The sequence below is a fragment of the Callospermophilus lateralis genome, chromosome 3 (genome assembly GCF_048772815.1).
Source record: "Callospermophilus lateralis isolate mCalLat2 chromosome 3, mCalLat2.hap1, whole genome shotgun sequence".
NCBI lineage: Eukaryota > Metazoa > Chordata > Mammalia > Rodentia > Sciuridae > Callospermophilus > Callospermophilus lateralis.
This window is the reverse complement of record NC_135307.1, coordinates 105505618-105521914: the sequence shown is the minus strand read 5'-3', so window position 1 is coordinate 105521914 and position 16297 is coordinate 105505618.

The following is a 16297-nucleotide window of genomic DNA, read 5'->3' as shown; positions in this document are numbered from 1 at the left end:
CCTCTCACCAGTGCCTACACAAGATGAATGGCATTGAGCTGAAGCTGCTCCGTCCATCTTTACAACCTGGAAAAATCCATCTAAAAAGCCAAACCAAATCCTCTGTAGGGCTAGCACTAAGCCGTGGAAGTTTACTCTCTGTTTTCACCTCGGAGGATTTAATGTCATCTGTAGAATGGGGTGCTGGAGAAGAAGCCAGTTCCTGAGGGTCTTTATCTTTTTTTCCAAGCCTTGGCTGTAGTTCATCTCCCTAACCTAAATGATGGCTTTTATAATGCCATAGCTATCAAAATTTCCCTTCTTCCTAGACCGCCTCAGCCTCCTAGGGTCTCAGGCTTCCTGTTTGCTTTTCACTCCCACAGATTCCTGCTGGGCTGTTCTCTGGCGCCATCTCCTTGGTCCCTGGGGAGGATAATAGAGAGGAGCTGAGAAGATTCTGTGGAGCTGGCTCTTCCTGGGCCATTTTATGACTCATGGACTATAGGGGGTGCTGGCCTCTGGGCCGGAGAACTTGTTTCTTCCTTTCTGCTTAAAAGAAAGTACTCAAGGACCCACTGTCTCAGGCAGCCAGCCGCCTTTTCCACAGAAGGTGGGAATGGTATTGGACCATTTGCAAAAGTGACAAAACAAACAAACAAACAACTCTAGAATTATCCTAAAAATGGTAACGGGAACAGATTTCTAAATATTTTATTACATCTCTTCTGACGCCGCCCGCCCCCCCCCCCTTGTTTTTTCCTCTTTTCCTCTGCTTTATACCCTTTAAAAAAAGAAAGAAGTGACAAGGAACTGGCTTCTTCCCCAATCAAGAGTAGGAACAGTCCTTTGGCTTTTGAACAGCTCATGAGATTTTTCTTATGCAAAAGTTTCAGGGAATATCTTCCAAAAAAGTCATGAGTGAGGAGGGTAAATGGTTGCAGCTGGATTAACACCCTGCCTTCTGGGTTCTGAGACCCCGGTGGCATCTTTCTCTGCACAGTTGTCCCTGTTTTCTAGAACACAATGTGGAATGCTCACTTGCCCGTTCCTGCTTCTGCTGGGTTAAAACACCAGGGTCTCCCTCTACCTTGAGCGTGGGGAGGAGAAAGTGATGCTCTTGCGAGGTGTCTGAATCCTTGGATCTGGGCCCAGTGATTCACCACATTTGCTGTTTCTAAACACATCATCCGCCTTTGTCAAGTTTCTGCTGTGGTTGGATAATTAATGTTATTGGAGGAAACGAGGAATTTTTTCCCCCTCACAGCTGAAGATGAGACAATTTGTCAAGCATCACACAAGCGTATTTTGCTTAATCTTTCCCATTGGAACAGTCTCTGTTACCCAATAGGCCAAGGATTCTTCCCAAGATCTTCCCATGCCTGAGGCCACAGCTCCCCAAGAGCCAGGATCCATTAAGAGAGGGCAAAGAAGCAACTCTCCTAGCTATTACTCTGTAGCTTTCTCTTTTTCTCACTTTCTTTTTTTTTCCTTCTCAATTTGGAAACACTTTTCATCCCTTCTCTTGAGTTGGATTGGGCTGGTTTTCAGGTTTGATGTTTGCGTGCCTGGAGAGGATTCATTTCCTTCAACTTCTGGAGCCAGGTGAGTGATGGTCTTCGCTGTACATCTCTGAGGTACCCAGACAAATGTTCCTTACCAGGGCTCACCTCCTTTTCCTAGTGCCAGAATCAGAACCAACACTGTCCCCATTTCTCAACAAGTGTTTCTGCCATAACCAGCAGGGCCAGTGACAGTGCCACTCAGTACCCACACCCTCACTCTCACTGAGGCACAAACACCAAAATTACCTCAGCTCAGTTCCATTTTCTTTCCCACTCAAAAAAAAAAAAAAAAAAAAAAAAAAAAGAAAAAGAAACCTGAATGCAGGGCTGTGAGGGGGAATTTATTATGTGGTAACCTTGAATTTCCTCTAATTTATGAAGTAAAAGCTTAATTGTTTGGAAACTTTAGAACTTGTACTATTCTTAGCCACAAATGGCTCATGACACATCTGGAATGATAGGTCACCTAGAGTCACTGAGAATGACTGCTTTCCACAGCAGAGATTTTTCCACAGCCGTCTTGCCCAGAAGTTGGGTTGATAATGGAGTCTGTGGCTCACGGTTTCTTAGTGAATGGTATTTTCACCTTGAAAAACAGGTCATCAGAAGACTTATGAATCTGAGAGGCTTAAAGACCAGTAATTGTTTGATGATCTCAGGAAGGCTTAGGATATCCATATTGAAGCAATTTACCTGTGGGGTCTTTCTTGTCTTGCCCTTTCCTTCAGTATATATTTCCATTTCATAAATAGGATATGGTAAGAGGAAAAATGACATTCAAAAATCCAAAGAGGATTTTTGTTGGTGGAGAACAATGCCTTCAAAATTAGCTGTGATCTTTCAAAAGGATGACTTAGGCATCCGAAAAGAAGTAACTTCATACCTTGGAATTGGGAGATGGAGGAGATATAAAGAAAGGATTTGGTTAGGAGGGTGGCACACAAGCACTTGAGGCCCACATATCATGTAGAGCCACTAGCGTCTTGTCAACAGGCTGGGTGTGCTCACTGCAGGCAAGGTGTCTAAGTGACTAGAAGTAGGTTAGCTTGACAGAGTCTGTGCTTGAGGAGAGATCGATAGATGCCATTGAACATGAACGATAATGGCTGTGTCCTGCTCTAGCCTGGGCCTCCATGTCATTGTGTGCCCTTGCATAACACTTTGCTCCTGAGGGTTCTTAGCGATTGGAGAGAGCCCATGCATGAAACCTATGATCCAGAATAACAAAGTTGTTACCCATGCATGTAGTTATGGAGAAGAATCGCCGTGGAGTTTTAGAGCCAGAAGAAAATTTAGAGCATGTCATGCCCAAATCCCCTCATGCAAATCAATTAACAAAAATTATATAGCCAAACATTCAAGTTGATGCCCTGTAATTAGTAACTGGAGTTTGAGGTACTCAACAAGGTAATAAAGCCCATTAACAGCCGTCAGACCCACTGAGTCTCTCTGGCACCGCTAGTGGGTTAGCAGCTGCTCACTGGATGGAGTAGCTGAAAGAAAGGAAATGTTTTCTCTCTGGGTGTGTTGGGCTCCATCCAGCCTATGCCAGTCACACCCCTATCTCCTTTTCTGTAAAAATTAGCAAACTTTTGCTTACTTGTCTAGAGGCTGGAGGAAGAGCAAAGCATTGAGGTATAAATCTTGGTGCAAGCTTATGTAATGGATTCCACATGCCATTCCCCCAGGGTAATGGACACAGCATTGAGACCTAGCCTCTTGGGATCCTGTAGTGTGTGCTCTTGGTGCTGGTGGCTCTTTTGATCCTGTCTGCACTCTCATGACTCTTTTTGCTAATGTGAGTCTCTGCTAAGACACCTTTCCTCCCTTAGTCTATCTGGTACCCTCGTATGCTCCAAAGGCCAATTTAGCTGTGACTTCCATTTTTTGCCCGAACCTGCAGTACATCAATCACCCCTCTGTCCACAACCATGCTTCGTGATTGCATCCATTAGTCTGTGAATTGCTTATTTATCTGTAAGTGCTTGGCTCTACTGCTCTTAACATTTTCTCAGTTTAACCTAGAGCCTGGCTTGAAGTTCTTACCTAATAAATACTTATGAAAGCATAAATAGATGTCCTTAAAAAAGGGCTCCTTTTGTTTTATTTCTACATAAAAAGTAAACTCTGTGAGGGCAGTGATGCCTATTTTGTTTACTAAATGCTCCAGCAGCTAGAATATTACTTAGCATACAGGAGAATTTCAATAAATATTTGTTTAATGAATGAATGGATTACAATGGATGAACTTTAAAAAAATTTTAACTCTACAGATGTTAGACTTTTGCTCACAAACATGACAGACTTAGAAGAGAGTGTTAGACCTGTGATGATGCCTTTCCTTGTGTGGATTTTGGTATGTGTGTCGTCTTGTCTAGTGCCACTTCCTTCTGTAGCTTCTTATCACGGAGAGTTGTGTGGCCCCTCAGCCATTCCCCACTTTAGGAATTGGGGAAGCTATGAGAGAATGTGAGTCTTAAGCATTGATTTCAGAAAAATGTCCACTTACCATGTGTGTTTATAACATTTATTTTGCTGTCACTGTCTTTCCTGGCTTCTCATTCTCCACCAAGATATCTGGAAAAGGAGGCTGGAGGAGGTGCAGAGTTTGTTTGTTATTTTTAGTTTTTTGGAGAGAAGGTGTTGGGTTTCAGAGGAGACAGACCAGGTGCTGGTTGAGCACACAGACTGGATGGCATGATGCAGAGCCCATGTTTTATTTACTGGTTTCTCCTTGCCCCATTGTAGTGTTTTGCTTATAGTAAGTGTTTAATAAATAACTGAAGTTTAAAGTAAATGTTTGATAAATTTCATCTTCAGAAAGACTATTAGAGGTCAGAACTTTGAAACTTTCTGTTAACAAAATGAAGAGGACGGTGCCAGAGAGGGGATATGCAGCTCAAAGCGTCACATTTCTCTCGTAGTGATAAACAACAGTGGCAGTGCTTGTCCTGTGGGGTAAACCTCATGGGACATTTGTATTGTAAAGATGCATGACTATGGGTTGCTCCAGTAGTTTAGAATCTGGGGGTGGGTTTCAGTACTTCTATTTGCCTATTCAGCTCCACTTGGTACTCAAATGTCATGACTTGATAATGATTAAGAGCTGTGGTCCAGATATGTCTTCCCCAAAGTAAAGAATAAAAGAGGAAGGTCCATTCATTCACTCAGCCCATTTATTGGTCACTCATTAAGCATATGACACTGCACTTGGTTCCTGGTAGAGGAGCACCAGATGAGGAACTTCTAGTTCAGGGTGTAGTCCTGGAACTTTTGCTTAACAGCTTGAAGTTTGGTGCCCTCTCCACATCAGGCTCGGCTGACATCCCAGAATGCCAGAAGCTCTCAGCTCATGTTCTATTAACTGGTATCATTTGCCTGTAGTGCTGGGTTGTAAATAAATCTAAGGGTACATTGGGTTTAAAGTAAAAGAACACCACCCGTGGTCTGTGGGTGGGGTCTGCTGTGGGAGATGGGTAGGGAGTAGCGTGTATTCAGTTTCACTCCATTCCCAGGTGAGATAATCCCTGAGGTTCCCACTCTTGGGTTCTGTACTGCTTAAGACCTTGAGTCTTTTCCTCTTAAGAATGTAAAACCTTACCAGATAAGGCATGGTTCTGTTTAATTTCATGTAAAAAAAATGAAAGCAATAAAGGGCAGCCGAAGCAATGTGATGATTACAAATATCTATTTATTAGTAGAGAAATGACAATTTTACTACAAACACATTTTTCTTTTCAGACCATTGGCCTTAAATAGAACCAAAGAAAGGTATGATTTCCCTGGGTCAAATTAGTCTCCATATACTGCAGTATGGAGTATTGAAAGGAATCCAAATCCACCGGTGGAATTCTGCCTGAGTTACTATTTAGCCTAAATGAAAGTTTAGTCATCTATGCCTCATTTCAGTGAAAACCTTGAATCTTTAAATAAGTCACATGAAGTTTAAAAATATAAGCAAGAGCCTTTTTGTATATTTTCGTCTAGGAGACAGATTTAACTCTAATTCGAAATTGTGTTTCATTAGGGATGTTTTCTTTCGACTATGAGTTTAAATTAAGGTTGTTATACATAATCATGTTAGCATAGGGAGGGCCGAACAAGGTCATAAAATGTGGACCAAATTTATGAGATGGTTTTATTTGTATGTACACATCATCTGTGAGTGCTCATCTATTTGTAAATGATGGCTGCACAATAGGTTTTTTTAAAATTGTATGCCCCATTTTAGAGAATGGCAATCACTGTAGAACTTTACAAGGTCAAAGAGGATCAAACAAATGAGGCCAGTAAGTGCTTTTCATGATTTTCCAATAATGAGTTTGTTCTGCTTCTAAGAAATATGGTAAACTATCCTTACCATGTGTGGTTCATTGCTACACAGAACCATAGACTGTTGAGTTGTATGAGATCTCCAAGTACATAACTTCCTACTGTACAAGCTTACAAGTTAAGTTTTAGAAGTGCATTAGATCATCACATAAAAGGAGTTTTGCCATGTGTGATATTTCTAAACTCTTGGGTCTTGTCTTCCATCTCTCTGGAAAGCTGGGACTGTTTACCTACTGCCTCCTGGATAGTCATAGCAGAGTTCAGAGGTTGGCATCACACCAGATTCCTTGATTCCTAGTCCAATATTTGCTCTGTCCTCAAATAATTAAGAAAATAAAGACAGAATTAACATAGCATACAGACCAGTGGATATGAGAGAGAAGAAAGGGGAGTTCTTATCCAATGACTTGGCCTTCCCGAATCCTGCTTGGCAGGCTGCTCAAGATTTTCTCCTGGGGGTATTTGTAGGTTTTGTCATCTCTGACAACAAGAAACAGGTAGCTAATCTTTAATAGTGTTTTCCCTTTGGTTGTGGAAGCTCCTGGCTAGTGTTCACATGGAACCTCCACAATTGTATTAATCATCTTGAGGTTAGTATATTTGCTTCCTCTTTTCCTCAGCACTGATTTATGGCATATCTGTGCTTTGTTGTAATCTTCAGATCCTCTCTGGAGGGTGGTAGGAAAGGCAATGAATAAATAAAAAGGAAGTGATCTAGAGAGAATGGTATCTTCTTAGTAGCTGGACCAAGTTCTTTTCTAGAAGTGGTGGTGGGTCCCCTTGATGAGGAAATAACTTGTCTGCTAAGCTCTCTGTAGGAGATAAGGGAGTCCTTGGGTGTCCAGGTTGCAAGGACAAGGTTTCTTCATGGCTGAAGAGGCACAGGAAGGATCACTGGTGGGGTTGCTAGGCTCAGAGAAATGTGGGAAGAGACTGTGTGATGGAGACCCCTTTCATAGGCCCTTCGGGTCTTCAGAAAGGTGAACAATCACAATAGACCAGAGTTCCTTGATTCTCTCATGGAAGCTGGTGATGAGCCTGCCTCCTCTGGCGGAAGTGGCATAGGAAGAGTCAGAGGACTGGGTGAAGTCTGATGCCTGGCTTACATGTGTTTGTGAAAGTCACATTTTAGCATTTGGAATCCCCAGTTGTAACTTCTTTTCATTCATTGGAAGCATCCTCAAGGGCAGCAAAGCAAACTGCCTGATGCGAAGCTCAACAGAGCTGGAAAGGGAGCCCCCTTCTTAGAGATGTCCCTGCAGGTAGTGTCCTCTCCTCTCAGTGCTTCCTGTGTGGAGTTTGTAGTTCCCTTCATTTAATCAGCTTTCAGAACCAGTGACTGGGTAGATTTTGCCCATGTAGCAGATCATTTGGGCCTCCTTTCCCGTTGCACTAGTCCGCATGATCCCATGATTATTTTAGATTAACTTCTGAGTAGGTTTATAAGAACCTCTTAATAATGTCGAGCATTTGGTCAGACTATCTGCTTCACTTTTTGACCAGAATAAATTGGCCATGAAATCACTAGCAGTGCTATTCACATTGTTAAGCAATTCCTCCTTACCCTCTTTATGTTGTCCTTTCTTTTGGGGGAAAGTGTGGTTTAAATATATTTATTAGATCCTTTGTTAGTTCTCGATAGCAGGGGATCCATGGTGCCTCTTGCCTTGGCTCTACTTCCAGAGACTAGGGAGAGGCTTTCTGAGAGTGAACAAAGAGATGTCATGCCCTAGGTAGAAGATCACCTTTGGTTGCCTTTGTAGCCTAGTAGACCCCTTAGCATACGGGCAAGTGAGACCACAAGCCAGAGTCCAGTGCTGCCTTCTGAACACCCTACCTGGGTGTACTTGAAAAACCAGAAACCCAATATCCAACATGTAAAAATACAGCTGACCTAAGGCACTGATTGCATCCTCCCACCCTTTGTCTAAAATTCCCTAGAATTTATCCATGTAGCCTTCCTGGTAAAGGCTATTTCTAAGGTTAACTTGTTCTGTCATGTTGCTGCCATTTCCTCCACATGATACCTAGGCCTTAAGCAGGTTGAATTTACACAGTGAAGCAGAGAGGTACAACAACCTAAAGATATCTCTCTCTCCCTCTCTCTCTCTCTCTCTCTCTCTCTCTTTCACACACACACACACACACACACACACACACACACACACACACATATAAACACATGCACTTACTGACCTGTACTTCCTGAGATTGAAATTATGGGTGATCTCCACCCAGAACACTTGGACTTAGAAATGCAAAAGGAGTGTCCCTGAAAGTCTCCTAATTACTACTGTTCTTATCCTTTTCCACGAGAAATTGCCCATGGAAGGCCCACTTCCGTCTTAAACAATTCTATCTTTTTTCCTCTGCTTCCAACCTGTTTTCCGAGAGGAGTAGAACTGGAACCGCCCAAGCAAGGTGTGGAAACTTCCACTGCCCGTCAGTGTCTGTCCCACCTGTTGGGCTGCCCTCCGTGTCTTCTGGAGAGGGTGACTGGGACTTGCTGTACCCAAGCAACTTGGCCACCAGCAGGAACTGAAAGAGCCAAGCTCAAATGAGACTGGCCAGCTACCACAGAGGGCCAAAGTTACAGTTGCCCAACGCAGGAACTCTTCGGTGCCCCTCCTCATCCCCACAGTTGCCTCGGATGGTGAAAATGTCCACAGTTCTGTGTGATTCAAACTGTGGCTTTTTGGTTGACTCATGTGAAAGTTCTGGGGAATAAAATAAGACAGCCCGGAAATGGCCAGAAAGCATGAGGCATCTGCCAGAATTGGACTATTGTGATATTGGCCTGCGTGGTGCGTTCCAAGCGCTCAGGGGTGGCAGAGGAAATGGAATTCATTTAGTTCCCCTGTGACTGCCCCCCACCATGAATAGCCTGAAGAGGGTTTTCTTGTGAAAGCGTCTGCTTCAACCTTCTGTTTCTGTGCCGTGTTTTATTGTCTCCCCCTCCCTTGCTGCTGCTATTTTACTGCCTCTACCCTGACAAAGCACCAGGTTTATTCTCTCGCTCTGCGTGTTTGCCCGCTTGGGTGTCTAACCAATGTCTCAGCCTTAGCTAATACATTAGAATTTGAATAAATGTATAACAGCAGGTAGCAAGTGACTGGTGACAGGGTGACATATTGACTTAATATCTTGTGTAATGTGATATGAAGGATGTGCCTTTTGGTGTGTATTTTCATTTTAATTATTTTTTGTTGCTTTTCTTAGGCAGACACTTGTAGGCAGTTTTGAGTAATTGTCTGAAATCATTAACATGTTTATTAAATAAGGAAGCAGAGTGCATTATCTAGCGAATCAATTATGTAAATGCACAAAAAAGCATAAGAGATTGGTCTTTAACTGTTGCTGAACTGCATCCATTTTCTAAAGTATAGATGAAAGTTGCCGTGCGCATGGATGTCTGTGATTGGGGGGATGGGGCCATATGTAGATTGATTTCCCCCTTCTCAGAGTTTTAAAGCAGCAGCAATTAATTAGTGGCTGGCTTTGGGAGGGGCGGTTTCTGAGGTACAGCAACTAGTAGGGATTTATGTAGATCCTTCATGTTGATGACAACAGATGGTCGACAGAGAAGCAGAGCCATTGCTATTGAAGGGTCTGGGCAAAATGATGAACAGTGTCAGTGGAGCAGAAGAGATCGCTCCCCTCCTCTGGGTAACAGCAGTACTGTCTAGGTGAAAGCGCCTCAACAGATATGTGTAGAAAACCAATCCATCATCCATTTTGATTATTTATAATTAAAATATTTTTAGAAGATTTCTGCCATGGGCTCAAGTCTAATTTTTGGCAGCACTGCCTGTTTTATTTGGGAAGCAGTCGCATAGGATATTTGGAAACTCACTCAAAGCCCTCCCTATCCTATAATGTAATAATTAAATATTTTTTTTCTAACATTTAAGAGAAGCATTCTTTACTTATCTCTCCACTGCTTTTTAAAAAATCTCTGACTTTTGTGGTCTCATTTCTCTCCACAGATTCAAATAGTTACTCCCAGTGTAAGTTTCTGTTATGTGGCTTTGAGTCTAATGATTGAAAGAAAGCAGTGGCAATGTCCTGTACCTCTTGACTTGACATAGTTCCCTTGATCCTTCTGATGGCAGTCCAAAGAAGACTGGGGTGGAGATGCCACCTACTTGGAATTCTGTTTTAGTGAAAGGTTTCTATTCAGATTAAAGGGTACTCAAATGGAAATGAGAAGATGAAGACTAGCATTCTAGTTTGCAAAATTTAGCTTTCTGGTCAAAAGAAAGATATTTTGTCTTTTATCATTTCTTAGTCTGTGTTTCTTTGAAATGAACACTTTGCCACTTATTTTAACTTACCAATAGCTGCATATAATCTGTTTTGGAAGTTCATATAGTCTGGGAGGCAGGAGGATGTTGTAGAAAGTGGCAAACCTTTGCACAGGGACCAGACTCAGCCACTTTCATGCTACATCACAGAGAACCTGTCTTTTAACCTTTTTGCACTGCATTTCCATATTTATAAATTGGGAATAAGACATAGCTCATAGAGTTGTTAGGATTAAATTAGATATTGTATTAGAGTGCTTATTAGCATAATGGACACACAGGAGCCCTCAGTTTTCATTCCAAAAGTGTTTAGAACTGCTAGGCTTTGAATTAAATTGGTGTACTTTGCTATGCAGAAGGTAAATACATCCAGAGGCCTTACACAATTCCCTGTGTATAAGAATAAGTTTATGAAATTGAGCATGAAAGAATTTAGGTGACACTCTAGCTATGTAGCATGGAAATAAAAAGAAGGCTCTTAGTAACAGGTTCAGGCATAGACCATAAAGATATCTTTTCAGATAGATATTTCATGTTTGGATTTTCTTTTGACAAATATTATTTTAGAAAATAACGCATATACAGGATAAAAAATTCAGAATAGTATAAAAAGACATGCAATGAAACTTAATCCCCTTTCACTTTCAGATGCACTCCTGTGCCTCCCAAAAGTAACCAGTGTCAAAAACTTTGGTGCATATTTTGGGTATACATAGGAATCTGTCTGTAGGAATAATTCCTAGAAGTAGAGATTCTGGGTCAAAGGATGTGTGCATTTTCAATTTAGGAAGATATGCCAAGTTGCCTCCCAGAGGTCTTGGAGCGTCACATTCCTCTGCAACTGCATTTGCCAATAGCAGTGTTAACAACTCTGTGTTGGCAGCCCTTTTATCTTTGCTTATCTAAAGGGACAAATGACATTTATTGTTGTTTACATTTTGGTTGAGTAAAGCCAGAGCAGCATTTTCTTTGTCTGCGAGCCATTGGCTTTTCTTCTGTGATCTTCCTCTTACTCACAGTGGTGGAAGCTGAGCTTAGCGGCCTAGACCCTTCCTCAGGCAGCGGCTCATTCCCTCAGCTGCTGTGATGGGGACAGCACAAGGAATCGGTGGTTTAGTCTCCTTCTGGGATTGTTTCAACTGAGGTCAGCCCTTTAGCTGAAGTCTTCCCCTCTTCCTTAGAATACCTCATAGCCAAGGACTAGTCAATGTGAGACTGGAAAGGCTCAGCTCCCTTTTCACCAATTTGGGACAACTGTAAATGGCCATCCTGGCTCCAGAGCTGCCCAGGGAGCTAGTAACTAGTCTTACTTCCTTCCCTGTCCTCTAGATGCTCATCCTGAGGACTCTCCCAATAAACCTGCACACTGTTCTCCACCTTTATATCTGCTTCTCAGAGAGCCCAATGTAGGACACTAACCTTCCGCATTTTTACACAGAATCAGTGTCCTGTTCATAATGATTTGAAGGCATTCTACTTAGGAGAAATTAGCCTTTTATCTAACATGTGAGTCGCAAACATTTTTGCCTCTTTGTCTTTTGCCTTTCTCTTTGTTGTCAATATTCTTCGCCTTTCAAAAGTTTCAATGCTAATGCAAATTTATAAGTTTTTTCCCCTTTTATTTTGTCTTTTGATTTGTGGCATTTGGTTTTTGTCTGTTACCTAGTAGAGCCTTCCTGTACTTAGATTATTATTTTTTAAATATTCCCTTTTTTCTTCTAAGATCTTTATTTTGTACATTTAAATTTTAGAGCCATCTGGGACTTATTTTGATGTAAGATATGAGAATGGAATCAGCATTATTTTCACCCCACCGCTAGTAACTGGCCAAATGTACCAATGTATTTATTAGATTAATTCATGTGTCTCCCACACCTGAAATGCCAACTTTATTATGTAATAAATTTCTATGTGTATTATGTCTGTTTCTGAACTATTTTCTGCACAGATTTTTTTTTTTCACTGTTGCTTTGCTAGTAACAAACTATTCTAATTACCTTAGCTTTATAGTATGTTTTACTATCCAGTGGAATTAATAACCCCATATTTCAGAATTTTCCTGGCAGTTCTCACATGTTAATTTTTCATGTACATTTTAGAATTGACTTTCCAAGGTTCAAAGTATTCTTGTGGCATTTTTATTGGGATCACATTAAATTTATAAAGCAATGTAGGATGAAATAGCATCTTTACTAGTGAGTCTTTCTATCTCAGAACAAAGTATATCTTTCCATTAATTTGTCATCATTTATGTGTCTCTGTAGGATTTTAAATGTTTTTCTTGTGAGTTCTAACTCTCTTAAATTTCTCTTAAAAACATATTCCCTTTTTGCTCTTGTCAATAGCATCTTTCTCCTATATTTTTAAACTGGCTTTTGTTTGTATAAGAAAAGCTTTTTTTATGTACTAGTTTTGTAATCATTGAGCATAATTTTCTCTTACTATTTCCATTCTTTATCAGTTGTTCCTCTTTGGTTTTCTAGGTACATACATATGTCACCTGCAAAAATAATCCTTTTGCTTCCTAATGTTTACTATATGTGACTTTCTCCTAGTTGTACTGAGTGTGCAATTATGGAAGTGTGCAATTATGCAGTATTGGTAGTTACCATTCTCCTCTTAATAAGAATGACTCTTACACAGCAATATTAAATGTGATCTGGGTTTTTGAGTTATGATGTTTACATTTATATCTCTATTTTCTATTTTTAAAAGTACTTGCAGATTCCTGTTTTATTAAGAGCTTTTTATTAATAGAATGGATTTTGATTCTTATCAAACACTTTTTAGCACTGTGGATATGATTATATGGTCTTTTTCCTTTAACTTATCATACTATAAATTAAGAAGTGGAATTTCTGTTCTTGATCTTGGTATCCCTATCAGTAGCCTCATTATTCTATTATTATATTGGTAGATTCTGTTTGCTAATGTTTGAGTTTATATTTTTATGCCATTATTTTATAAGTTACATTGATCTGGATTTTCTTTCTTGGGTTATTTTATCAGGTTTGAAATCAGTTTTACATTTTTTTTTTAAATAACCTGGAAGTTTTCTTTCCTAAATACACATTTAAGCCCTTTAATGTGAATCAGCACAAAGCAGCTTGTTGTTGGCATCTTTGCCAGTGCTTCTCTGAATATTCTGAGAAGAAAATATTTGGTGAGTGATAGGTGATCATTGTCAAGGTTGGATCTGTCCTTGCCCAGCTGAAAAAGGAGAAGAGAGGCGCCAACAGATAAATTCCTGAGAAACTGAGAGATGCCAGAGGATCTAAGAAATGTGTCTGCAAGTGCTCAGAGAAGGCAGAAAACTGTGGGACTCAGCTGAAGCACTCTGGGAATCCACAGAAAAATTTTGGGGAGCTATTTAAGGTAACTATGATAACCAAAATTGATGTTGTCTATATTCTATGCAATCTGAAATTATGGATTTTTTAGTATTCACATGGTTATCCTGCAGTAAAATGTAAAATGGGAAAATGCTATCTTTGTTCCCTAGTGCTTAATTTGGAGACTTTCTCTATTTCATCTTCTTGTCCCTCCTTGTTCCTTCTCAGCCCAGGACCCACTTGGTGACGCTCACCTATGCAATACTCATCAGGATGCTTCTTCCCTGCCAAAGCCTCCCCTTTGTGTGCAGCTCCTTGGTAAGAGACTCCTAGTCCAAGCCAAGCTCAGGTGCAGGTTTGAGGCCTTGCATCCTTGAGTTTTGTAGGGCAATTTGACAATGCTTACAGCCAAAGCAGGTGGTTGTGACCTACCAGGCCAGCTGACAGGACTTCTGTGTGCCTGATGGAGCGTCGTTTCCAGCTCTGGCTGAGATGGTTAGGTCTTATCTTGATGAAATCAAACCATAATACCATTTGATTCCACCTCAGCAGTCTTACATCCCTGGAGGTGTTGGCTCCTTCTCCAAAGTCTTTCTGAGGTGTTTCCTCCAATACATTTCTAAAATTTAAAAAAAAAATGCATTTTTTCCAAGTCTCTTTCTTCTTTCTCATGCTAGATGGTGAGATTAAATTGGATCATTTCATTGCTGTTTTAGATTTTCTTTTGCTCTCTGGGTCTCTCTCTGCTAACCCTGAGCAACTGTTTTAGACTTTGCAACAGGAAGATGATTACATAATAATGTGTATTGGCTTAAAATTGTTCCAGCCACAAATTGTTCTGATAAATTCTTCCTTCCAAATTCTGCGCTTACCTGATCATAAAAAATTTACTCCCAATAACAGGTTGAAAATTTTAATGAACAAGATAAACTTTTGGATGTTACATTAACCCCAGAAATTGAAATTATACCCCTTTGTAAAGCCTATAAATATATCTCTGACATATGAATCCCAGGGTTTTGAAATATAGACAGAACTCCTTGATCAGGTTTTTGGCTTTAAAAATAAAGGGGATTTTTTGGAGCCCAATTTACACTTTTCCATAGTGATACTAACAGATAAGATACTGCAAATAGAATGGGAGTCGGCAGGATTTAGGGTTCTGAAAGGAGGTTTCTTGTGTGAAAAACAGCTTTCCTTGACAAGCTGCTTGTCAAGGTTTTCAGCAGCCTCTCTTTTCATTTATTTATTTGGTTTGAGGGAGTTAGGAAGGTGTTTGGTGTATTTTGTGCTGGCAGCTTACACGTCAAAAACACAGACTAAAAATATTCTCCAAAATATGAATATACAGTAGTTTCTCCTCCTCCTTCCTCTCCAGTTGGGAGTACCCATGTCAAAGTCCACACAAACAGTTGGCCTCTGGTAACACTGTTGCGGGTGGGCTTCTCCTCTGAGTTTTCTTTGTTCCTATCCTTAACCTCCCATTGGCTATCCCTTGCTAGGGTTTTGGGGTCCTCAGCAGTTCTCACTCTCATCAGTGCCTCTCCCATGTGTTGGGACCTTTCTCATAACTTCTGGCCACCTCTGGATCCTCTTTCCTGGTTTCATTGCTTTGGATGAAGGCATCCTTTGGAAGTTCAAGTAGAGAGCCATTAAAGGGTTCTATCCAGGTAGGAATGTCATTGATCCTTTGTTGAAGGAGGTGACACTTACACTGGATATTTAAGGATGCGTAGAATTTCCACAGGCTGGTTTATTAGGCACACCTGTGTTGGTACATTAGGCTTCTACCTGGTGATGTAATTTCTTAAACTATTTTAGAAGAACCTATACCCAAAAGTATTAAGGGAATCTTGGCATTGTTCAAAATGCTGTGCGTGGCCTTCTGTCTAAACATAAGACAAGTAAGACCAGAACAACTTTTTCTTCCTCTATCTTTGCATTTTTGGAAGTGAGTAGATACGGGTAAAATGAGACAATTGACATGTTGAACATTTTTCTGTCTCAGAAAATAAGTTCAACCTTGTACATTCAGGGTACTGTGAATGTATGTGCATACCGGTGGTTACATTTATAGCAATACAACTGAGAATCTGCAAATTAAGTCTGAGAAGTGCCAAATGTGTCCTCCAGCATCTAGCTGAACTTTTCTGGTATGAGAGCAGCTTCCAATCGGGTAGCAGCTCCTCTCAGTCCAATTTCTTTAACTACATTTTTAAAGAAAAAAAAAAAAAACAGGAAATGGGAGTAGAGTTTTTAAAAAACCAAACTAAATGCTTCGAGAGAGGGCATTTGAAATATTTTTTTCTTGGGATTTATTTTAAGGTCCTTTTCCTCTATCAGATTTTAGGTTTGCTTGGTCCCAACTGCCCGGGTGCCAGCCACTGAGGTAGGCAGGCAGGTGAATATTTGGTGGTCTATCTTTGGGTCCATTAAGAGGCTGAGAGCAATGGGTTCACCTGAAAGAAAGTCAGTAAAGCTTTACATCATTCCTGGCAAAATGCTCTGATTCTTCTAATATATGATGCTAAATGTTTCTCAAATTCTGTCCTGTGGAACACTGGTGATGGGTGAGGTAGTTACAGTTGTTCTGTGGAAAATATTTCTGTGATCAGTTTAGTTTGGGGAAATACCACCTGCTGTTTATCTCCCCGTGTTGCTTCTTAGTGCATATTAATATATTAAAGATGGAAAAAACTGTAGTTAAAAAAAAAGTCTTCATCTTTGTTTAGTCTAACATTTGCAGAACATCCCTACCCAAGCCCTGCAGAACCTTTTAACATCCTGA